Raw genomic sequence first — 26,707 nt, 5'->3', positions numbered from 1 at the left:
TTTTTTCTGTTTCCAATTTCCATTTCTGTCACTTCCAGTACCAGCTTCCCTCACCCCTACAGGGTCCCCTCTAAGTCTTGGAGGCCTTGACCACAGGGTATTTTTGTGAATGTAACCTTTCAAATTATTGCAAGCCAAGTTATTGCCGTGCCTGTATTTGTTAGGTAGGTTTTATCTTCAGATTTGATGAACTTTACCTCTTTTCTTCAGTGTTACTCTTTCCTGAAAGCAGTTCTCAGAAGATACCTATGCAGCTGTTGAATGACAGAGGAGTACAGTCAATGACTGTCTTACATTCTCTCTCAAATTTTGTAATTAAATCAGCTTGCTTGTATTGTAAGGAGACAAAGCACACGGCATATCTTCTAGCTCATTCACTTCAGTGCTAGGTGTCACAGAATCATGGGGTTTAAGTCTGGAGGGGATGATCAGATTGTATTGTTTGAACTCTTACATGCTGTGAGCCCTTATATTGTACTCCCTTAATATATATTAGATCTGATAAATTGAATTTTGACCCTGAGACGATTGTAGGCACTTAATCAAGGATTGGAAAGCCTAAGGAAAAACACATACAGACACACACTTGGATAAGAGAATTACATGAATTACTGCCTTTGTCAATACAATTGTGTCTTTCTGAGGGCTGACATGATGGCAGTGTGTAATACAATTATTAACTGAGTAAAATAGTACATATATATGTCATATCTTTTGCTTCAGTATTTTCTTTTGCACTGTTTTCTTCCAGTCCCTCAAGTTGCAAGATATGAAAATTCTACTACTACACTGAGTAGTTGCACAGTTTTCTTATGCCAGCAGAAATGAGGAGTAATTCTCATTAAGCTGAATTTTTACTCTCTGCTAAATAGAGTTGAGTGCTGTTTGAATACTCAATTATAAACCTCCAGAAAGCAAATAATGCCACTGGTAACATTATAAATAAGAAAGAAACATACAAAGTTTCTTACCTTTAGAAAAATAACAGAAATTCAAAATTCTAAATAGGCCTACCACTTTGGATGTATAATGATGGCTGGTTTTGAGTTATTATTTCTCTTCTTTAGAATGGGCACCTGGAAACGCCATTTGTGATCAGCTCCCCACCGAGTATTGTATATACCCATAATAATAGCCTCTGGTAGCAGGAAGTCAGACGAGAAGGTGTTCTAGTCCCATCTGGCCTTGGTCTATGAATAATAGAAGACTTTCGCTGCCCAGTGTTTACAATGAAAATAGACCTGGCAGATGGTGAGGAAACATGGAGGTACTCTCAACTCTCACCTTATAGCTGGATAATTGAGACTGATAGGCAGCTTGCCCAGGGTCACAGAAAAAGTTGAGTTAGTACGAAGAATTAGATTGCATACCAAAACATTGGCTTGGCCAAAAGCCTGGACTCTCTTTTGTGGTCTCTAGCAGTTAACAGACAGACTGGTGCAGAGGCTGGATACTGTTGCCAGCTCGTCTTTAGTTTCTCTTGAAAAAGTAATAGTTGAATATATTTGAAGCAATCCTTGTCTCCATCTGAAACTGATGTACCAAAACTCAGCCTTTGGAATGACTGTGAAAGTGCTGGAGCAGAACTTTGCAATTCCTTCTCTATGTGCTTCACAAGGTCAGGAAATAATCTCAAGTAAAACAAGTATTTTCACTATAAAGAATATGGATTCATAAATGTATTTAGCAAGCCAAATAAGCTAACTTTAACACTGATGTTTTAGGTGTAAATTCACACCAGGGGCAATGGTTCACCTAGGTGCTTGCCCTTTGTACTGGCTGCGTCCAAATTTTATATCTTCACAAGTCCCTTACTTACTGGACAATGGACTTGCCCTGTTTCTATGTCTGCTTGCATTCATTTACATTAGGAATACTTAGTCGCCATACAGAGGGACCTTAACACGCTTGTGAGGTGGGCTGATGCCAACCTGATGAAGTTTAACCATGACAAGTGCAAGGCCCTACACCTGGGTCAGAGCAATCCCAGGCACAGCTACAGGTTGGGCAGAGAAGAGATTCAGAGCAGCCCTGTGGAGAAGGACTTGGGGGTGCTGGTCGATGAGAAAATGAACATGAGCTGGCTTCAGTGTGCACTCACAGCCCAGAAAGCCATCCGTATCCTGAGCTGCATCAAAAGGGGTAACGGGCTAAAACTTAAACAGGGGAAATTTAGGTTGGATATAAGGAAGAAGTTCTTTTCTGTAAGGGTGGTGAGGCACTGGAATGGGTTGCCCAGGGCGGTTGTGAATGCTCCATCCCTGGCAGTGTTCAAGGCTAGGTTGGACAGAGCCTTGGGTGACATGGTTTAGTGGGAGGTGTCCCTGCCCATGGCAGGGGGGTTGGAAATAGATGATCTCAAGGTCCTTTCCAACCCTAACTATTCTATGATTCTAGACGTCTAAAGCTCTGTTTTGGGCTATGATATGAACTGCCTCAAATGACACAGTATTGGAAATGTACATCTTTAAGGATTCTTTTAAAAATTTGGGATTTCTCTGCCTCTCCCAGCTTCTGTGCTCTGCCTTCTGTTGTTCTTAGAGCAAGCTATGCAAAATACATGGGAGAGAAAAGCAAAGCCTGCTTTCTGTTCAGCTGCTCAGTGGCTGCGATATTGGTTCAGGAAAACGGGTTGGGTCTTATTAAATGGGTTTAGACCTGTGTGTTGGAAGAATGTTGCTAAGCTATAGCTGCCTGAGTTGTGGCCATGCTGACTTCCCTTTGCCACAAAATACAGTGGGTTTCCTGCTTATTATGCTGGGCTTTTTTTGACTCTTATTCCAAAGCATTCACATTTCTTCACATAGCAGAATAAGAAACACAGCAGCACTTTGCAGGGATGACCAAGTACCCCAGTACTTACAGTCGCAGTGGCTTGCTCACTATCACTAAACTCATATCCATAGCTTAACGTGCCCAAATTCAAGACTGTCTAGCTGAAAACTGAAAACTAGTGGCCTCGCTTTTCCTGATTTTTCTGAAGTTTCTTTCCCGAGCATTGCAAAGAAAACGGTGAAGGCTCTTAAAGGCTTTCAAAGCATCAGAGAGAGCACAGGGGGGAGTGTTGATTTCTCACTGGCTTGTGCAGAGAATTTCCCATCCTCAGATTCCAAAATGCTAACTGGAAACAACACACCCTCACACAAGGGAAGGCAGAAAAAGAGGAATATTTGCTATTCTTCTACACCTATGCAAATCTAGAAAAATCAGCTGGAGAGATGAGTGCTCTTATAATAGGTGTAGGAACCCAAAATGGTTTTAAGGTATTTCACATTCTGCTTTTTCTACTTTCAAATCCTAATCTGAGGTGCTACAAGTCTAATTCACACTTTATAGCAAAGATTATTTTTTTTTCTCCAGTATTTTATCATTTGCTTTTTCTGGGCCTAATTGCATTTGTTACTGCTGAGTTGCATGCAGTATCTTTCGCTGTTTTTAATCCTGTGTACTTGTGATCCTCTTAGCGTTAATTTCTCTAATCCCTGGGAATCCTGAAAAAGGGGCAAAAATTGAAATACAAGAGGTGGTTTAAGGTTAAAATTTTGTGTCCAAATTCTGCAAATTTGCATCTCCCAGACCACAGAAGTAACCAGGGTAAAATCTTCTTTCACAGTTTCTCCTAAAATGTGTGTTCTCTCACACTTAAATCACAGGAAAATCTCTGTACCATAGTAACAATTAGAGCCACAGCCAGGAACCCAAATGAAAAAGTACCCCAATTTGCAGTTATGAGTAATCTTGTTTGGATATACTTTTTCCCCTGCCCCACCCTTTCCTCCCGTCCCATTTGCTTTCAGACAAAACACAGGACAACTTTGCAAAGCTGAAGCAAAATCTAAGTTTTCTGTTTGAGAAAGATAGAAAGAGTTGTTTTGCAAAAAAAATGGCTTTATTTTCTCAGCCCATGCACTTCATAGATGCTGGTCTTAAGGCATAACATATTTTGGGATTTCTTAAAGAAAATATTAATACTGAAAAAAAACCCAAAACAACCCAGCAACCCACCATGATAAAATTCCCTTTCATTTTTCATACAAAGCGTTGCACTAAGCTGCTTGTCGCTTGAATCAAGGTGTGTTTTGCTATTTGCTTCAGTGGAAGCATCTACATTGAGGTTGCTTTATGCTGTTATCATGGAGGTTTGCATATCTAACTGTTGTTTGCTGCATTAAGGATGTACATAAAACAAGAATAATGTGAAGAATATGAAGATATAGCTGCAGCATGTACAGGTTTGCATGCATATTGTATATTTGATAAGTTAACTCCTGCTTAAGACACAAGTGGGTCAACTATTGTGAAGCTGCCAGCAGTCTGAAGCAACAATTCAAAGTTCCCATTCTGCTGTTCTTCACTCCTGTGGAATGCCTTTGGGAAAATCTTGTACATAATTCACCTGACTCATGTAGTTTCTGTTGGATCTTATTTGTCTGTGCCTCGTTTACCCATGTGTCTGGATGTCAAAGAAATGTGGATGGAAGATTAGCATTCAATTAACCTTAACACATTTTTTTTTTCCTGAAGTACTTCTTCATCCAAATAATGCTTAAATTGCTTTGACTACATATTTTTACATTCAAAAACTGGGATGTGATTCAGCACCAGGCAGTTTGAGGGGTGTTGATGGTTTTCAAGATTGTGTGATGTTGAGGTTTTCAAGATTGTCTGGTTATTCTTAAACTGTTTAAGAAAAAAAAGAAAGTACAGAAACATTATTGAGCATGTATTCCATTTCCAGGAGAAGGGGAAAAAAAGATGAAATCTATTATTTAAGAAAGAAATACAGCCAGTGTGATAAAAGTGTCTTCCCACGTCTTCTGGCCAGGTGCTGCGTGCATATAAATGTTTCACGTTAAGCTTAAAGATCAAGGAGAAGTCTGTGGGGAACCTTGTTTCCTGGAGATCTGCTTGCTAGAGTAGCTCTCAAGTACTGACTTCCCATTTTTTATTTGGTTATTAAGGATGAAAAGCTACATCATTTTCTGGAATAGCAGTTCCTTGCATGTTATTATCTTTGTCCACAGCTATGAAACATGCATTTCCATAGGTACATGTGGATACTTATCCTAACTCAGCCCCTCTTTCTGCTGCTTTATGTAAGTTTAATTCAAAGGATCACTTTTCTATCGTATTGTAGAGTGAACAAAAGATATATAGTTTCATTAGCTGAGAAACCGAGGGTTTTGTAGGTACAGGAGAGTAAAATGGGTCTTCAGCCTATTTAAGGCAGGGCACGCTCTGTTACCACTGAAAAGGAGACTTTAAAAGTCTAATTTTCTGGCAGGATTCACTCTTGGCAATGTATGTATGTATATGCAGCTTTACATAATCAGATTGCTAGTATGAAGTTTTGCACACTATCAAATGTTTAGAGAACCAGTAGAAAAATGTGATTGAAAACAATTTATATTCAGTTTGCATCAGAAAATTATGCACAGGATTAGTATTTCCAGCACTTATTTCTTTTTCACAGCTACTCTGCATAAATATCCCTTCCACAGAGGCAAGGCAGGCTCTCTAAAAAAGACTAGCATGATTAACAAGGATGTTTGAAATACCTAATAAGCTTAGCAAATAATTTTTTTGCTCGGAAAAAATCCTGGTTCCTTTATTGTATTTTGTTATTTAGCTAGTTTGTATATTTGTGGTGAATGCTATCAACCTGAATGTTTCTGAAGCATTAACCGTTTCTTTCTAAAAAATGTAATAATTCAAGCTATAAAATTCTTGCAAAATATTATTACCGATGTAATAATTCTGTCAATGTAAATGACAGAAGCAATGTTCAATCAAATGTAACATATCACTACGAGATGGTAAATGGTAACAGCCTTCATACAGAGGTATTGAGGAAAGCACAAGAGCTGCAGCAATTTAGAATGAACAAAGCACTGCAAAAAACCCAAATAAATCCTGGTAATTTACTAAGGTTAAGAGTAAGTATAAGTGTGGGTGTTTTTCCTGTCTCACGGGTGAAGGATCCAACCTATAGATCTTTTTCATCCTTTGACCTGCTGCTTCTCTCACTCTTTAATGTATTTGAAGGTACTTTTGATTCATCAGGATGCCTGAAAACAGGTGTCACAGAGTTGCTTGGGAAGAAGCTAATAATGGCAATCTACTGTCTGGAGAGTTTCTGCTCATGTGTTTTCGCTAACATGACACTCATATCAAATATAAACTTAACAAGGACTTATCTATATTCTGTACCTTTCAGATGCTGTTACCGAATCCATTTCCTACTGACTCTAGGGAAGAGTAATTGTGTTGCTTAAAACCAGACACATAGTTGGTATTGTGTAGAAAAGGGAAACTTATTTTTACCTATTTCCACACATTGTTTGTGGGACCAAGAAGCCTGTATGTGTGTACATATTTACACACACACTCCAAAAATGTATGTCTGAGTACACCTATGTACAGAATGGATGCTTCTAACTCTTCTAACATGTATGATGTATAAATGCTACCATCTTTCTCTGAGAGATACAAGCTGAATTCTAATATATGTATCCTTTTAAACACCAAGAACATGTTAAGGAAAGAAAGGAGTATTTATTTGCAAGTAAACATAAATGGTAAAGCAGAAGTCCAAATAGTTTCTATCTTCACATTAAATTCACTTTAGCTTTGATTCTCTTTCTTATTTACTGTCTCAAAACCTTCCTGTGATTTTGTTTTTTTAGAAGTTTCATAGAAAGGGTAATCTGACTTTCTAAAAATGGAAGGTAACCTTTTGTTCTGTATAAATATAATTAAGAGGAATTGCCACGTGGTTGTATGAAGGGAACAGGAAGAAAAGAGAGCAAGCACCACTCTAATCGTGTTCACAACAAACGCAAAACTAAACCGCAAAACTAAACCACAAAGCTCTGATAATTTGTTATCTAGTAGTGGTTTATATCATTTGAAATGCTTTTGTGATTCTTTCCTTAAAAAGCTGTTTACATCAGATAAAGACTTATTTTTAAAACTTGGTCTTGCTTTACCTTTAACATAATGCAGTGTTTATGTGGAAAATAGCATCAACAACTTTTAAAGCAAAATAAGTATTTGTTTAAGTTTCTGTGCTGGAAAACCTAAGACTTAGCCACAGCTAAAATCAACTAGCTATAACCAGCTTTACCAAACCTGTTGTGTTTCTCCAACCACTGTTATGTATGCCACTTTCATAGAAAAGCAAAGGGGCTCCCCTAAGAACTTGCCTTGTGGTGAGAACAATAGGAAGGACTCCCAAGTAGTGGAAGATAAAGAAATTATTTCAATTAATTTAGATGATAAATGCAGATAAAAGCACAGTGTGCAGGAGAGTAATACCCTTGGCAGAGGAAGGAGATAGATAATTTGCATGGTCCATTGCTCTGTCAGCTTTTCATTGCAATAGGTGCTTAAGTTCAAACACTGTTTTTTAGAATAATTCAGTTAACAAGTTTCTGAAAGCAGTCTAGGAGTATGAGTTGGTTTTGTGTGGGGTGTCATAAAAGCTAGCAGTAATGAACATTTTCCTATCCTTCCTGTGTTCTACTTTGGTCTCTGTCTCTGACACATTATTTTGATGCAGTAAGCATTCTGTTTACTTTGGTGCTCTGTTATGTGTTTCATGGCCTGGCATGAACTGAGTATCTGGTGGCAATGCTAGCCTAGGCTTCCATAATATGTCTGTCTTTGGTTACAAGGTGCTTGAACTGGTGACTAATGTGAAGGAAAGCCTATGTGCTTATGTTATATCTGTATCTTTTTTTCCTTTCCCTCACACGTATTCTCTTTCTCATTTCCTGGGTTTCTTCTGCTCTGTTCTTTGAGAAGCTTTTCTACTCACTGTGGACATCTAACATTTTCCTTTTTTATTTTTTTTCCTGAGGCTCCTGTTAATCTTAACAGATGCACCAAAGGGAAAGTAAATAGTTTTACTTCTAGTAATTCTTTTTTATTAATAAACTCCTTGCCTCTTTTTCTTGGGTTTAATAATTTGCTTTTGATTCCATCTTCTTTTCTCTCTGTCCCATATTCTATCATTGAGTCTTTATTTTCATTTCTATTTCTCCTCTTTCTTAATTTATCTTTAATTGTTCTCATAGCAGGGCTTGGGTTTGGGTTTTGGTGGTGTTTTCTTGTTTGTTTTTTTTTTCCCCCACCAAAATCTGAAATAGTTCTATTTCTCTTCCTTTGATTCATTCAAGCCTGAAAAAAAGAAAAAAGGTTTTCTTTTTTAGGCTCAGTAATCCTTCTCAGCTCTCAGGATTATAGAGGAATGAGGTGGAGCCCTGTACTTCTGAGGAAGGATATATAGTTGTTAGCATTTGCCAACTCTGAGGAATGAGGGGAAAAAAAGAAAAACTCCAAAATTAAGAATCCTAGAGGAGACCCCTTGAGAGATGAAAACCACTCTCCCTACGTGAAAAACATGTCATTTACGTTGTTTCTAACAGGTTACAATTGCTGTAAGGTAAGCCTTGCTTATTGATAATGTGAGTGGTTTGGTCTGTTTTAACAATGAATTTCAAAGTGTGTGCTGAAAGGGAAAGTGGAGTTTTAAGAGCAGTGCTTAGAAAGTGTACTCTGACATACACAGAGCTTGACTTCAGCCTGATCCGTCTTCATGCTTCCCCTGGAAATCGAAGTGCTTGGTCATTAACACAGTGAGTCACAGTAATGTGTTATGACCTGATCTGGCATTTATAAGGAAATATAGTGTCTAGCCTTGGATACCTCTTCTACAGGTCATTTGTCCTAGTGATAAAGAGAGTGCTTGCTCCCAGGGGAAAATAAAGCCGCCCTTTATATCAGCTCACACCCTGGAAAAGGCTACAGATTTCAGTGCATCTATTTGTGTTGTGCTTTCTAAACAGGGTCAGTGTTATAACTGGGAGGATAGAGCAGTTTCAGCTGTGAGTGAGTGCTTGGAGAAAGGGTATAGCTGACTCTGTCAAGGGTGAATACAAAATGTAGACAAGCTGGCATGTTTTATACTCATTTAAAAAAATACATATGTAATGATTCAGTGTTTGGATCATTGATTTGTGTCAGTCAGATGAAAAGCAAAATTTCTGTGATGTCTTTACCATTATTCTGACAAGAAGTGCTTTTAAGTTAAAGACTGATAAAGAATGCCAACTTTTGACATTACTAGAACAGCTCTATCAGCTTTAATTTTCTTTTGGTTTCTTGTTGTTAAAGAAAGCCATTAGGGGCAAATTATGTTCTCAAACTGGTTAACCTAGTGAGGTACATTTTTTCCCCGTAAATTGCCCAACCTAGTTTATAAAGCATTATATGATCTCATTGAGAAGCAAACTATAGAAATCAGAAATTACAAATATTGAACATCATCAGTCATTAGGCCAGAGGGTTCTCAAACCACTGGAAGACCATGGGTGAGTTGTCCACAGCTGAACCATTGTGTCATATTCAACTGCAATGTATGAACCCATTTGTTCTGTCTGACTGTACTTTTGTGTGCACGGTTCTTTTATCATGCTAGAGACCGCTAGAGTGTGCTCAATTATAAGTCTGTCAGGAAGCACACAGCAGTGCATAGGGAGTATTCAAGGTTGCTGAAAGTTTATTTTTTCCACTAAATTAGGGAGCTAGTGCTCTTGTCATTACAGATCAAAGTTAATTGACCTCATACCATTAGCATCAGTATAGTCACAGCACAGAGTGCGTAGAGAAAGCTGGATAATTTAAAACTAGAAAGTTTCATTTTGACCAATCTCTGTGTGTATGCTGCCGTTTCACTCTTCAGGAGAGGGGTAGCTGTGCAGATTATGAGGATTTCATGCAAAAGTTTGTTGCCTTGGATCACTCTTGGGCTCCAATACATTCAATTTCAAATCAGAATTTTCCCCCTTTTCTTTGCCCTCTATTCTTTCTACCAACTTGCTAGTTTGAATGTTCAGCCATGGTGTTTTCTAATAAACGTTACTGACAGCTAATAATAATTTGCTCCTCTTTAGCCTGTGTTATATCAACATTATATTAGCATAGTCAATGTTTTGAAAACCTTTATAAGCATTAACTGGAACTAAGCATTTCCCAGCCAAGTAGGCCAGTATTTGTGTATTTTGACAGGTAAACTAAACTACAAAACAAAATCGGATTGCTTCCTTGTGACTGTAAGACTGTGCAAAAGCCAAGACAGTAATATGCATCTTCTGACATCTATTTCTATGCTCAACCATACAATGTTACTATTTTTTTCCTTTCAGATATGTATACGATCATCATAATAATTAAGGGGTTATGATTAACATTCTTCTGAGAATAAATAAAAGGACTTCTTCGTATTTATACTAGAAGCTTTCAAGTGTAATATATCATCCTGAGTATGTGATAATAAGAGTGACACAAACTGAGCACACTTAAAAAAATGCTCTGTGCAGCTCAGCTGGATGTTAGCACAGATACATAAGGCAATATGTGAAGTGAAAGAGAGAAAGAATCGGAGAGAGAGGTGAGAAGATGCTGATAAAATCAGCAGAAAATATAGAGAATGACAGAAAAAAAAGGGGCGGGGAGGGGTAGAAGATGCGGAGGAAGAGGAGCCAGGCTGGATTTATTAAGACTTAGGACTAAATTGTATATTATAGATACTATGTCCAGAATATAATAATAAGATATTATTTAGTAAAATAAGCATATTGAGCTTAGAATCACACAAGTTTAGAATAGAAAAAAAATCATGTTTCCTGTCAGAGTGTGTAAAGACTCCACTGTCAGTCTTGTCTATTTTTAATGCATGATTGTAAGGGAATAGAAGTACTCTGTATGTTTCACTATCATGATGTGGTGGTGTCATATATCAGTGTGTATATCTTATCATATATCTGTGTCTTATCAGTGAATAGAAATTACTTGGAGAGAAATACTTGATTTATCGGTGAATAGTAGCATCTTTGTAGGTCAGAGACCCAAAATAACAATACCATGCAGAGCTATTGTAAATTAAATCTTTTTTTTTATTATTTCTCTTTTCTTTTTGTTTCCTTGTAGTGTATGTGTTTGCAGTATCCTCTTTCAAGACTTTGGTATCACAGAATAAATGTTAGTGTTTAGTCACTTTCTGCACCAGTGATTTCATCTGCTGGGGATTCAATTGATTTCTCACATCTCAGCATAAGAAAGCCCAGGCTGTGCCCTATTACCTGTGAGTGTGTGGTGGCAACAGCAGTAAGGGATGTCAAGGCAAATGCTTTTAGGACAAGAGCAGTGATGATAGAAATACCACAAAAAGCCTTAAGGTTTCATGGAACTGCAGACATTTTCTGACCTGAGCTGTTCAAAATGTGGATTTCATATGGCAAGGGGCCTCGCCCTGCAGGATCTTACCTTCTTAGGTTTTAAATAAAAAGTTGTGTTATTGTTCCTTGAAGTAACATTTATTTCCTTTTATATTTGGATTTAATCCTCAACTATTTACACATGAGATACTCCTGGGAAGTAGCTCTTTCCTGGGAAGCACAGAGGGTTAGGGATAGATGTGGAGCAAGCAGACTGATGCTATGCTACCCGAGATTTTACCTCCTAATGTTTTGTGCCACCAGGTAGTATATTTATATTAACTGCATTTAATTGCTGTCAGAGCATTTGAAACTTCTGAACAGGCTGAAAATAATAATAGACTCTACCTAGCCCCTTGCTGCACTCTTTTGCACTTCTCCAATCTTAGTTTCATAAATGGAATGGTAATAGAGGCCAGTGGGACTGTGGTGGCAAAATAGGTGCATAGAGAAGCATAGTCATGAGTATGGAGGCCCTTTGCAACACTGTGGGTGGGCTACTTCTTGAGTTTCCCCTAATGGTAGATGTTTGTAAGCATTGCTTGTTTTTTTATATGGTGTTCCCATAAAATCAACATTCATCTTTCCTTTGTTCATTAGAAATTTGCAGGAGCTTAACTCAGCTTTTGGCAAAGGCAGATTCAGGCCTTTTGACCTGGATCCTGACAAATCAGGGTGTAATGCTCTTATTAAGGTATGACTGTGTGACATCTGTGATGCATGTAAGAATTAAGTATATTAAAGGGAGGATTCCAATTCATTTGCAGGAAGGACCTTTCTAGGTTGATGGCAGATATGACTGCTACCATAAGCTCTGAACTAGGAATTTGGAGAAGGATGCTGCTAAAACTGAAGCCTGCTACAGACAGTAAAAGGGAAAGAGGCATAGTGACATGATGATAAAATTAAGAAAAAAGTAACGTTTAACACTGGCAAATGAAAGATATATTAAGTACACTAGCTGTGTCACTGCAACCGGCTGTTCCTCCTGCTACTGGAAGTCTGAAAATAGAATGCAGGAATTAGAACTCCTAGGGCTGGATACAGACCAAATTTGTAGTAGTGATAAGAATATGGTAGACATGACATATTCTGGATTAACAAATTGAAAGATATAAACTGACGAGGAAAGTGAGAACTGTATATATAGGCAGTGAGATAGCACTGTCTGTTAGTGAAATAAAAAATGGGACCACTGGAAAGAGGGATGTTGAGAAATATCCAAGTCCCAGAACTGGATAATGATTTCCAGTTTGTGAGTGGAAGGTGGCGAGTGGGAGAGCAGGAAGTAGCAGTGGAATTTATATGATCATGGGTGACTAATTTTCCCAGACTAAGACACAAATAAAGTTCATTGAAAAATGAACTCTGAATATGGTAATTTTTTTTGATTGTTTACCAAAGAGTCAGTGAACCAGCAAAAAAAAAAAAAAAAAGATGTGTGATGCTTAGTTTCACTAAACGGGAAGATCTAAAGGGGCTGAACATAACAACTAAACTTGGAGCAGATTCAATTTTGTCCAGTTCTCTTTCTAAGTAAAAGATAAACCTGTACTTCTGAAGCCTTAGAAAGGCAAGCTGAAAAACTGAGGATGCTTAGGGAGTACTGGGAAGCTTACATATTTGAACATGGAGGAGGAGGCAGAACATAATAACTTTGAATCAAAAAGTTTTAACAGCAAGCAAGATACTAGCAAGAAGGAGCATAGAGCTCCCTAGAATGACAGTCATCTTAAACTGTGTGTTAAAAGCAAGAAGAGAATCCATAAGGAATGCAGAAGAGGATTGATTAGGAGGAAGAATTATGCCCTGGAGTTTAAAAGATACAGAACTGAAGCAAGAATGGCTAAAAGCTGTGTTAAACCAGACTTTACTATTCATTCCATTTCCCTGCAGAACTCTTCGGCTTTGCAAACACAAATTGAGCAAGGAGGAAAATTTCTCATCCTAAGGAGCATGCACAAGCAGAGGGATGTGTGGTGGCTTTAAATAGCTGATCAGCAAAACCCACCTCATAACCTTAGAGCACATTCATTGTTACTGAGAAGTACTGGAAGAGGGGCTATAGTCCCACTACTTCCTCATGCTTCCTCCCTTTGCAAAAATCTGTTCTATAGTCTGTTTTATAAGAACCTTTTCAGAGGGGCCTGTTTTATTTGCTAGTAGAACATCATCAACAAAAAAGGACATCAACATAAGCCTTTTGGCTTGCCATTTAGAGAGCTAAGCTAAATGGGGCTTGTATGTGGCATTCCACTTGGTGCCATGGCAGAGAGGAAAAGTCTTCTGGAAAAATGCAGGAGAAGAGATTCATGTCCCTAGGACTCCTTCCTCTTTTACTGCCCAATTTGGAAGGTTTGCAGTGAATTCAGGAGGAGATTATAGGACAAAATATAAAAGTAAATGATCTCAGAGTTGATGAAAATGATTTTACTTTTGTAGAATTCATTTCAGTCTCAGTATTGTTAAGAAAATTAGTTGTCACTTGACGTTTTGATTTTAATCTCTCTGGCTTTTAGTTCTCCATCTATAAAATGGGAATAATTTTTCTGCTGGTGGAGGTTGTGTATGTGAAAATACAGACATTCTTGCTGTAAAGCACAATGAAAACACTGACACAGAAATCATTTTTATTCTCAGCACAGGAATGTGGAGTGTGAGAATAAGGTTTGGAATGATCCTTTCATCTGCAGGATTTAATATGTAAATGTTTGAATTAGATAATGATTTTGTAGGGAGGAAAAAAAAGGGTTCTAATGACATTTAAGATTGTACTATTCTGGTGTTTCATGGAGAAACTAAGGTTGTACGAAGAGATCAGTGTTGCTTTTGGTTTTGAAACATGTTTTTTCAGTTTGCGAGTGACTGACTTGGCAATCTTTATATACATGAGACTTATTTCAGTGTATTGAGACTTATTTTAGTGTATCATATAAATATTTGCACATAGAGAGAAAGGCTTGTATTGCCTATGTATATACCAGAAATAGATATTAGCTAGGATAGGAACAACCTTGTGTTATAGCCTCTTACCCAAAAAGGTATTGCTCAATCAGTGAGCTCTCTACAAGAGAAATAATCTCAACAAGCAATTAAAGAAACCATTTATAGGCTAAGATTTACAAAATCCTGCAGGACCATCCAGCAAGAGTTCCTCACAGAGGTGAGATTTCTGTGTGTGGAAATGCATGCCCACCCCTATGCTTGTGAGGGAGTGCAGGAGGGAGGCTGACTGGTAGACTTAGTTGTTGATCATTAATATCAATTTTCTGCTAAAATTCCTAATTGCTGTTTTAAGGAGAGAAGTTTAAGACTGCAATAATCTGTTCTACATGCATGCATGCTGTTCAGTGCACTGTGTCAGCATTCAACAGTACTGTTCCTTCCACCAAGGACTGGGGAGCAAGTGTCGCACAAACTAGTCAGTCTTTACTCAGAGTTTCACTGGACTCACTGTAGAACTGTCCAGGTGAAGCCTGGAGTGCTAGACGGTTCAGTTCTGGACCTTCTGAGTGGGTCAATGGATATGGGCACAGATAACTGTTAGTGGTATTACTCTGAGTCACTAATAAAACCCCAATGAAAGTATTAAAGTTTCAATATTTTATGCTACAATATTCAGCTGTGAGGTTATTGCAAATTGTAGTTGGAGGGGAAGCAGTGAAGTTAATAGGCTGCAGACTTTGATAAACAATGAGCAAAGAGAGGTTTCCACTATTTTTATTATGTATTATTTCTAAAACATTGTACAACAATATCTTCATGTTTGCTTTATACGCTCTGCTGGGTGTATAGCTCAAGTTTACAGTGTGATTGTAAATTCTTTTAAGGAAGACGCAGCACTTCAGCAGCTCACTGGCTTCTGTGATATGAGTGCAGTTTCTTCTGCACTGGTTCTTTTGTCTGTAATGTAGCTTTTGTTGATCATCTAAGAGGAATAGTGAATTAAAGTGAGGTAAAGCTATGAAACATGCTTTGTAAAGAGTCTTATTTCAGCAGTACTGCTCATAGTATTAAAGCACAGAGTTAGGGTTTTGTTTTGGATTATTTTTTTTCACAAATGATGACATTTTGAAATGATCATGCAAATATCATAGATATTCCAGTACATCTGCAGTTCAGCCCTTAGCTTCCATTCCTCTGAGATTCACATGAAATTTGACTGGTGTTTTCCCTTTTATTTTCTACCTTTGCATATGGTAAATCAAACAGTGAGCATATTCAAAACACACTGGTTCTTTGAGTCCTTCTGGAAGACTCCCTACTGTGCTCTCTGAATTTTTAAGTTTTTCAGCATCTCATATGACAAGTGTGTTTTCTTCCAATGGACACATGCAATGCACAGCCTGTCAGGTCTTTCCCAACTCTGTCTCTCAGAACGAGCTTCAGCGTTGTTACATCAACTTATTTTGATAGCTGGAAGCGTTCAGGTCTTTCTCAGTGGATCCCGGAACTGTAATTGTGGCGCTGGAAGAATAAATACAAAGGGCAACCCCTTGGTTAATCTTTCCTCACGCTCAGCTCGGCTTGCAGGCTGGAGCCACCAAGGCAATATGGTTTTGTTTCAGTCTTGCTCTGTGTGCTCCCTCTAGTGATCTAACCACGTAAAACAGTTTTTTCTGAGGGGGAGAGCTGGAATTTCCCAGGTGGCTCACAAAGCGTTTAATGAAGTGTGTAGCCCAACCATTTCATTACAGCATATTGTGTACTTTTGCCTTTAATAACTGCATTCCTCATCCAAGAAGTCTCTGTAGCTTTCAAAAATGAATTACAGTGGTATTATTTTTCTCGGAATATATTTTTCCATGACAAGAATAGCACTTTCCTAAACTATTGTATTTATTAGCAACCTGTTACCCTCTGACACTACTGTCATTTTCATCAGCCTTGATAAAGTGAGTATCATTTAAAATCTCTTTAAAAATTATTAAACCAGTTTTATTGGTTTGGGGTTTGTTTGTTGATTGGTTGGTTGGTTGGGTTTTTTTAACTGTGCACAAAGCAAGAAAATAGTCTGTAAAAAGATTAGAATTCTTATTCTGATTTGCTGGCATTTGAAGAATCAGACTATCCTGAGGGTGAAATTATCTTCTGTGGTGGGACAGAGGAATCATACTGTCCTGATGAAGAACAGGCTGACTTAGCTTGGAGATGAAGATCACCTTCTAAAACATGAAGCTTGGTGCTCCTATGCCTAGGTGGGTACTGCTTCAGCTTCAGGAAGAGCTGTTGCTCTTTCTGGAATTTTAGAGGTACTGAATCTGTAGGAACAGAGGCCCTTGCACAATTTCTTGCTTCTTCCCTCTTTTATTTCTTTTGCACATGCCTACTGCCTACTGCATTTCCTCTGTTCACTGAGGATGTGAAGACATGAATCAAGATTGTCTATAGACAGGGTGGGAGATCTTGTGCTTGCTTGCTACATGGTATGTGAATTTTACCCTGTTAGAAGGATATAATGATGGCATAAGGAATTTATTCCTTCAAAATACAAAAAACCAAACCCAAATCATAATCAGTACATTGCCTTCCTATACCTCTTACAGGACCTCTGCTTAGATAATCATTCTTAATTTATTAAACAAGTTTTTAACAACAGCATAGTTACTGGTGGTTGGAGCTGCAAATTAGTTACCACTGACACCTCTTAGCTAGGCTGAGGAATTAAGAGGCAAAGAGATTGAACTGTCTTTCGATCCACAAGTTGTGCTCCTGACATATGCTCTTACATCTTTGTAGAAATCCAGTGTGACCTAGCTGCTGTGGACAGGGTTAGGATGCAAACTCTTTCCAAGGGTCTTTTCAGCATGGATGTTCAATCCCCTGTGATAAGTGTCATTATGAAAAGCTTCATCCATTGTGTGATTCAAAGGAGTTAGAAGAGTTGTGAGCAAAATAATTTTATTTCTGGCATAAAACTATTAGAATAAGTTTTTTTTAATTTTTTTTTAACTGTGGCTTTATTACCAGAATTCCGTCCTTGGAGCATCACAGAATTGGGTTTCATGTTCAGTTCTTGACAGATATTTGAAAGGGGTGCTTCTGTTGTAAGCACAGCAGCAGCTGGAGCTACAGCTCAGCTTCACTTGTTTATAGTGTGAATGTCATCCTATTCATTACAGCCAAATTCTGCCCTTTTTGGACAAACTTCAGCTTCCCATGAACAGCAAGTGCTGAGACCACATACAGCAGCCCCCAGTCTGTGCCAGTGTCAACATTTTAGTAAGCGTTTGTTTATTCACAGAATACAATGTACAAACAGCATCCAATTCTTCTGGTTGAGTATTTCTTAAATCCATGGGTAGAGGACTTAATTTGCCAGCAATCAGGGTGTTTAAATGAACTGTACCTCAGACAGCAGATCAGATAGCTGCTCACATGGAGTTTTGCTTGTAAACAGTTCCTCTGATATGGCCAAGAGGTATTACATCTAATGCGTATGTGTGACTAATTTGTGCATACACAGTGAGAATCACTGCCATAGAAAAAAAGAAAAAGGTGATATCCAGTTATTGCATTAGCCAGCAGCAATTCTAGATTAAAACCAATTTATAGAAAAAAATCTTCAATTAGCCTGACAGCAAATTTTGTCCATTGCTATTGTAGATATTTCCATACTTTCTGCTAGCATCTGTTATTTAATTCATTCCTGTAATTGAAGGGTAAAAAGAACCAAAACAAAACAACCCCAAAACAAACTTAGAAATTTCCTTATCATGAAGAATTAAGGAATTATGTCAGGCACGTAGGAAAAGAAAGAAACTGTGTACACTGTCTTACTTGTGCAAGGCAGCGAAAGGGGATAGGAAACTACTGAAGAATTTCAGGTCTGCCAAAAATATGACCTTGCTGAGTGGATTGTTCACATCAGCTAGAGATGAACAGGTAGAAACCGCAGCAGGCAGTGGCTTCCCCTCATGCAGTGATGGAGGTAGTAGGGCTGGAAGAGATTTCTGTAAACTTTGAATCAAGATGACAGTTGTGGCAAGATCTGTGCATATTAAGTTTTATGTTTGTTTGAGTCCTTCATAAAAAAAAACTGAACAAAAACCCTAACCAGTTTGTGATTATCAAAGCAAACAAAAAAAAACTGCATTGCAGAAATCCATCCAAAGGCTGTAGGAGTCACCAAGAGGGTGATGGAGGAGAAACCTGGTCCAGAAGGAAGGCTTACTAGCAGAACCAGAATGGATCCAAGCACTTCTTCCCTTTGACACAACTATTCAGGATGCAGTTTTTGTTCGTTGTGTTTTTTTTTTTTAAACCTTCCTTTTTTCCAAAATGGAATTATGTCTGGTTTTCCCTTTCCCTATATTAAATTGGGCAATAGCTACTTTTTCCACATTTCTGTTTGATCCAGGCAGCAGTTTGATAATTTTTACTGTTTTCAGCATCCTGAATGCTTTGCCAAAACTGCTAGCCACTCCTCTGCAAATCATGAGATGACTAATACTGATACTTCTTCCCTCATCTGTGAGCTGAGTCCAGAGAAATTTCTGCGAAAGCTGAATTTGTTGGGAATGTAAAGTCAATGATTCTATACATTTTAAGCAAGAAAAAGCCAGATTTCAATTTTAATGTAAATGTAACCCTGCCTGCATGCCAAACCCTAAAACCAGCAAAGAATAACACAGCAGAGGGGTTGATCTTAAGACTTATATCCATCAAATGGTGCTCCAAAGCAAGGGAGCAGCTCAAATACAATTTTAGCACCTCTGCCTTTCAGAACTCAGTTGGATGTAATGTCTACATCAAGGAACTGACAGAATGAAGCTAACTGGTGTGAAAAAACCCCACTCCTTCTGAAGAAGCTTCTAAATACCAGTTGTCTAAGTCTATTGATAAGCTGGGATGCATTATTAATGAAGCCTGCAGCCTGCCTAGTGCTGCTCAGATGGTTCAAGCATTTAGTAGGAAATATTTCTGTGAAGTGCTGCATGGAATAATGACAGTGTCTGTCTTAAATCGAACAAATGACTGTAGCAAGCTCTGGGGAGGCTCAGAGCAAGCAGATGCTTTCCAAGTGAAAGGCAGTGGGGTACCACCTGCTGTAGGCAGGCAGGCAGGAACAGTCCACTAAATATTGACTTGTTAATAATTCACAACAACAGGAACCCCTAGCTCTACCAGCATTGCACTGCTCCTTCATCATGTGGCTTTTCATCACCCTAATGAGCTACTTGAAGAATAAGACACTGAAATGTCTTGCAGATATTCCCCAATCTGCCATAATTCTGAATAAAAAGTTGTCTGCACTTCACAAAATCAAGAGACTTTTGAAAGTGGAAGAATCAGTGGTTTGGCTAAATATTGCTGTTTGCTGCATGTTGCTGTGTGGTGTCTCGGTCTGCAGTTTGTGCAGCTCCTGAGGCAGAATGCATGTCCTTTATGACATTTCTCTGGCTAAAAATAATTGACGTTCCAGTTTATTACTGGCATATTGATAGTTTTATTTTCAACAAGAAAAAGAGTTCTGTGAAAATCCACAAAAGATTACTCACAACTGGAAGTCTCAGTTAATGCTTTCTGAAAAGGATCTTGGGTTTGTGATTAGTCTGTGTTTGGGACCCTCTAGAGTTCCTGCCTTCATCATGGATGTTAAAGCAGCATTCGCAAACGAATACTTTTCAACTGAAAAAATTGGAACTGAATAACCCAGTGATGATGAATAACTTTTGAAAAGTTAGCAAAGCTTCTCTGCAGACTTTTTTGCCTTCCTGGTTTACTATCAACAGCAGCAGTTTGCCCTGCTTAAACACTTCATGATTATGACGAAACGCAGGAGCTCCTGTATGGATGGTATATACCCTGATAATTGTTGCTGTTGCTTCTCTTTCAAGGTGAAAAATTAACAGAACCTTCCTATGCATTCCCCCCCCCCCTTTTTTTTCTAATTTAAGATGTTTTTCTTCCCTATATATATAATTTTTCATTTATTTTGGAATGATAAAGTAATAGATGTTTCTTGTTTGTATGGTTTTCCCAGTAGTCAGTTATCACTCAGCTAGCAGACATCTTTACAAACTTCACAGGGAATTTTGCTGCACTTAAGGTGATGAGGCTTGACTCTGTGAACAGTCTTGATAATTCCAAATGGAATTTAGTACACTGCTCGTAAAGCAAGTGATTATCTGCACTGAGGAACTTAAAATTACAGCAAATTCTGTAGTATTGTTATGATGAGAGTGCTTCCTTCATGCTACGAGTGACTTTCCAGCACTTCATTTAAAAGAGCCATGAGTGTGTATGCCTTTCTCTGCTGCACTACTGAGCTTCTGCTACAGGCTTCTAACATATTAATCATCTGTATACATTGACAGTGTTTGGATTTATCAGAAAAGACACAAAATGACCTAGGCTCCCGTACTGAGCTGACTGAAGTTGCCCCCACACCTCCACAAAACTTAGGCTTTTTTCTGTCATTCGTGGTGGTGGAACATCTGAGCAACCTATACTGTTCATTCAGTAGCGGCAGGTCCTTATTAGACCATCTGAAAGTGTTGTGTATGAAATCACTCTGTAAAGAAACCCCGGGAATTTAAAACTGCAACTGTAGTCTTTTCCTGAGTACTGTTTGTTTTTAACTGAGAAAGGTCAGCAGGATAAAAATAAATCCCACTTATTCCAATCCTAGAAAGAAATTAGAAGCTAAACAGAATTGTTGCACTTTGTAGGCAAGGCAGAAGCAATATGAGCTTTTGTTGTTTTATTTTGCTTACACAACACCTTCTTTTATGGTAGGTCATTTTTCTGGTCAGATGTTATTGCTCGAGAGTGTAATTGGTCCCCAATTTTGTTTTCAAATGAATTCTACTGGCAAAGTGTATGACTACAAATTGGCAACTACGTTTGTCTCACCTACAATGGTATTACTAAACACTGATCACTTTTCTGCTTTCTAAATTAAATGGTGAAATAAACATCAACCTTGTTTTCTCAAAATACTGCTACATCTTGTTAGCTTCTGAGATGTCAACAGAATAGATGACACTGTTGAGGAGTTATATGCATGAAGTTTGCATGTTTCAATATGTTTCACTAGTAGAAGCAATAAAGTGCCAAATTCTTCACCAACACTGCCAAGTAGACAGGATTTAAGGAGGAGAACATAATAGTGTTATTCAAGAGTGCCTTTGATCAGGGGAAGCTAAAGCTTTTGAAATATCTTGCAACTGGCTAGCTTAGAATGAAAATTTTAAAGGCTGCAAGGATCTTAAAGCCTTCAAAGCTGTGCTTTCTGTCAGAAATCACTGTGATTGCTCTGCTATGTGAGGCTTTGCTAACAGAAGAAATACTTGCCTTGTATGTCAACATTAGCATCTCTGAATTCTAGAAGTAGTTGGTAAGATAGTTTTAAATGTCCATTGAGCCATTTTCTTAGTGGGCCTGCCAGGACCCCATCAGTGCAGCTACCAGGCAAGTATGTTAAGGTAGATGATGCAAAGATCTGGGCAAAAGCACATCTGGCAGAAATTACTCCCTCCACCACTGCGTAACTGTTTGGAATCAGAAATTGCATAGACAAGAGTATCAGGGACATAATTAATAGGCATTTATTATTAATTAAGAGATAGGCATTTCTTAAAACGTTCACTGTAATTTTAGCTAAGCAGAAAAATAAGTCCCTCATTTTCCAATAACTTTGGTATGATCAGAAATAACACTCCAAAAGTCTCTGTCAAAACTTCAGAGGAATCCCAACAAACTCTTCATAGTGCTGGAAGGGAACAGAATCAAGTCTGCCATTTTATTAATTCAGATTTTTTCTGTGATTAAATTTGTAACTAGTTTTCCTCTATAAAACCAATTTTTTTTCATGTGCAGTTACTCATGTGGGTGCTACTTCAGCAAAGGAGAAAAATCTCAGGGGGATTTTACATTGTGGTAGTGCATGAGGTTGCCACTCCTCCAGCAACACTTGCTGCTCTATTGCAGACCACATCTGTTGCTCTATTTTAAAAGTCTATTCTGCCTTTCCTCACATTCTCAGTGATTTTTTATGGGGTTTTTTTTCCACTCTGAAGAGAGAATAGTTCAACAGAATGCAGTAGCTTAGGAATGCATATATTCAGTGCCACCTCTCAAGCTGATCTCATTTTTATTTAACTGTACATCTAGACTCTCCAACTACAAAATACCCTCAAAACATAGGCCATTAGACATGCAATGCTTTGTTGATTTAGCCAGTAGGTTGACTAATAGGTTTGGGGGTTTTTAACTGGAAAGGGAGCCAGGTGTTCTATTAGGACAGCTGGAAGAACAATCCACCCTGTTGATGTTGCCCATGTCCCAGTCCTACAGCTGACTTGTTCTATGGCCTTGGATATGTCCCTTTCTCTCTCAGGCTTCCAGGTTTTAGGGTCTCATTTAAGTAATTTTCCTGGAGTTAACTATATAAGCTTAAATGCACACTAAGATAAAATTCTGATTTGCTGACTGTGAAGAAATAAATCACTGTGTTACATGGGGCAGCTGTAAGAATTCATTAGGAAAATGTTTTGAAAGGATGCTCTAGAGGAGCTAAATATACTCCCCAGTCATGATGTTAGAGTATCATGATTGGAACTTTTTTATACCTTATAAAAAAGTGCAATATCATAAATCTGAATCTACACCAGCCACTCATGCTTAATATCTATCAGAATGTTTTTCTATATAATAAATTTCAGTTTGCATGTGCAAGTAATCTTTAAAATGTCAATTTTTTAGCCAGGAAAATGTAATCTCATCTATTAGTGCAACAGTTACAGAATGGTGTGGACTCATTACCTTGAATGATCTTTTGGAATGTGAGATAGTGATGTCATGCAGCACGAGAGTGGTCCTGTCCCCAGGAACATTCTTTTAACAAATGCCTTTTTCACACTAACTTCACTTAAGGCAAGAATGTATCTTTTTGAAGCTTTTCAGTATCCTTCTTTTTCCTTCTCTTTTTTTGGTGGGAAGTCTCAGCTTTGGCAGGGTGAAACAGCTGAAAAACTTGTGAAGTATAATGCTTTGACTTTAGCTTAGTGAGTGCCCCAAACTTCTGATCTGTCCCCATCACACACCCCTCTCCCTCCCCCCCCTTTTTTTTCTTATTTTTTTTTTTTTTTTATATTTTTCTTTCTTAATATTGGGAAGGCAAATACTAAAAATTTGTCTCAATTATTTGGACTAGCCAGATCTAGGCTATACAGAGAGTAAGAAGAAAATGTCAGACCCTATTCTGTCACCACAAGATACAAGTAATTACATATAACCTTAATAGACACTACCTATGTTGTGGGCCAGGAAAATAACACCCAGATGTCCTGACCAATGGAGGTAAAACCATGTAGATGGATAGATGTAGTTTCATTTAGAATAGTTATGTTCAAATTCACTTAAAAAAAAAAAAAAAAAAAACTTGTTTAAATAGTAATTACTTCTCTCCTTATTCAGATAAGCAAAATGAAGCAAGGACTTATATAGACCAAAACTCTTGGTACTTTGTGAAAACTGTCACAGGATTGAGAGGCTTGCCTTATGCAGCTTTGCAGGAGTGCAAAATGAGGAAAACATGCAATAAACTACTAAACCCACAAAGAGATGAACCTTCAGAGACTTTCCATCTTTATATGCAGGCTAACAGGCATCTAGGGATGTAAACTATAAAGACAGCAGAAAGCTATTTTCACACAAGTATCTGTCAAGGTTGCAAGAGTGGAGAGTATGATGCAGCGTAAGCATCATGCAGAATACATTAACTTTATCCATAGATAAATAAATTTTGTCATCAGTGATGTTACAACTGTGATGGTCTAAAGACAGATGAGGCAAGGCTTGTAAGAAAGAATGGTATCTTCCATTAGGTCTCCAGTACAGAGCAGCTTTTGGATGCATGAACCTTTTCCTCATGTTTTCTTTACTTCTATAATGCACTGTAACAAGGTGGTTCTATTACATCGAGGGTTGGAGCTCCAACTGCTGGTGGCTAGTGGGGCAGAGCCTCTTTTACTGAGGCCACCTTGAATATAAGAAGAGGAAATGATGAAAGACCAGGGGCTGGGTCTTCCATGCAAAAAGAAACTGAAGATCTGTAGTTGGAAAAATGATATAAGCTGGGACATATGCTTTATTAAAAACCCTTTTTTTTTTTTGATTTAAAAAAATCTTAGGAGATGTCTCTTTACAGCGACTGTAGTTCAGCAGAGTTGGTTAGACATTCTATCACATCATAACAACATTCCGTTTCGAGTTGGGAAATGTTCTTTCCTGCTCAGAACATTGTTATCTTTCTCAATTATTAGAAAACCACTGTTTTACTGTCACCTTCCCCTCTGGCTTTTAAAAAGGGTTATCAGTTTTCCTCTGCATTATCAGTTGCTACCTTATAATGCAGAGGAAAACTTGCTGGCTCATAAAAACACCTGAAGTACTTTTTTCATGGTACAGGAGGGAAAATATTCTTATTCTGAAGTCATATCAGTTTTGATATATTAGACTTGAGATCACACAATGTTCATTCTCTCTTTTCTATTTTTGTTCAGATTTTACTCAGGACTGCCATTTTATTGTGACTTTCAGAAGTGACTGGATGTGTCTTTCATTGACCTGTATTTTCTGAATGGTCTATTGTTAATATTATTCTTCCTTTCATTAACAACTATAGGTATTCAGTACTACTATTCTTTCATATTATGTCGAGGAAAAAAGTTTTAACAGCAAAGACAACTGGTCAGTGAGAATACAGCCATGGTATTTAACCTGGTTCCATGTTCCATTATAAAATATTTTTACCAGAAAAAGAACTCTTACTCCTTTTTTTATTATAATCCTTTTAAAGAACTAGTGCATTTTAAAGTATATCTTAAATAAGTTTGTAATTTTTGGCATCTTAAGGTGCCAGAGCAGAGAAATGAACCATAAATGAGAAACATCAAAAGTAACTTAGAATTTTTTTTAATATTAAAGCGATGAATCACAGGCCAAATTAACAAGTAAAGGAATCCACCTATAATGAAATCTTTTTTTCTAACATAACACTTCATTATAAAGGGAGTTTTTCTATAATAGTAGCAAGTGTAATTACATTTTTATATATAATTAGGACATTATTATCATTTCACCATATCAAAGTTCATTATAAGACATGTCCAATGCATTTTTCATAGAGCAAAAATAAAAAGAGAACAGGGGTCCTTCAATTAGACTAGTATAAGGACATCCACAGAGACTGAGGGAAGCTGATCAAACAGCTTAGCCCAAAAGGGACCAGGTAGAAACTCATTGCTTCTCTGGCACAGGGAAGTTGCATTTTTACATATCCTACTTGCTATTAATTATACTTTTCACCTTTCTCATATTCCACTACATTGTTTAGGATACAAAAATGTTTTTCAAATTATAATCCACCAGAACTAAATATGGAAGAGAGGAAATCTGTGTAGTCTATGAATTTGAGTCATGAGAGCTTCTCTACCTTCTTGAGTATGTTGCTCTTATACCCAGAAAGTTACATCTGTGCCACCAGAAGGACATGCAGAGGGAATCGGTATTCCATTTTCCAGATTATTTTTAAAGTGTTTGGGACCTCCTTCTTTCTAATTTGAAAAACAATTCAACCTTTTCCTCTTTCAAAAATTCCTTTATTTCTGAGTAGGGTAAGGATTAAGGAACTATTGATAATTTGCACAAGAACAATCAAATCTCATGTTGATTATTAGCTTGTATATTCCTTATACATTGTTAAAACTATGCATAGTTTGATTATGCTTCATGTACTTTTGTAATCCTGAATGAGTTTGTTATCTGATGCACCCATACATGTAAATTCTACATGACTTTGTAGCTTCCAGAAAAGGTGTGTCCTCTTCTCTTTATAAAATACATTTATAAGTTCTCTGGTAGAGCCATAGAATGGAAAGAGTTTAATTCTGAATTAGTGTTAAACTGAGTGTATTTATCCCACTTATCTGTCAGTCTAGAAGCCAGAGGTATGCAGGTTAAATCACAAACACAGTAGGAAAATGAGTATTTCTAGTGCCATATAAAAAAAAATGCAGTCATTTGTGAAGCTGGCAATAAAGAGATCTAATGAGATCTTGAAAATATGGCTTTGGACACCTGTTCTGGGATGTGGTAGGGGAACTACCACATGGTGCTGGACTGTGGTATCTAGTGTTTGGCAATGCAGATGTGTTCCTTCTCCAAGAATGCACTATAATGCATATATAATGCTCACTAATGTGACAACAACTGGATTAAACAGATCGTGAAATACAGAAGTACTTTAAATGGCTACAGGTAAAATGGCCCACTCATCAGAGAGGTGCCTGACTTGGTTGCTTGACTGCTCTCCAAGCTGAGAGATCCTCAACTTGGTGATTAGTTTTGGGCAGTGGGAATTGCTGCCTTCTGGGCAGTGCGGAATAACGCAAAGGGTGCCTTGTACAGAAGGTATGCTC

At 37.8% G+C, this 26,707-nt stretch overlaps 1 long non-coding RNA gene across 1 annotated transcript in view; it reads right to left on the bottom strand.

Moving 5' to 3' along the window:
- Positions 1-3,914: 3,914 nt before the first annotated feature.
- Positions 3,915-26,707, bottom strand: part of LOC133212546 (uncharacterized) — a 72,790-nt gene continuing 49,997 nt past the window's right edge. Inside the window, exon 3 of the long non-coding RNA XR_009725518.1 lies at positions 3,915-4,680. This is a non-coding gene — a long non-coding RNA (uncharacterized LOC133212546). The remainder of the gene's footprint in view (positions 4,681-26,707) is intronic.

The sequence above is a fragment of the Neopsephotus bourkii genome, unplaced genomic scaffold, assembly GCF_033783945.1.
Source record: "Neopsephotus bourkii isolate Nb327-2 ecotype Australia unplaced genomic scaffold, CSIRO-AGI_Nbou_v1 NB_718, whole genome shotgun sequence".
Classification (NCBI taxonomy): domain Eukaryota; kingdom Metazoa; phylum Chordata; class Aves; order Psittaciformes; family Psittacidae; genus Neopsephotus; species Neopsephotus bourkii.
The sequence above is the reverse complement of the archived record's forward strand: the minus strand, read 5'-3'. Positions and strand labels throughout refer to the sequence as shown.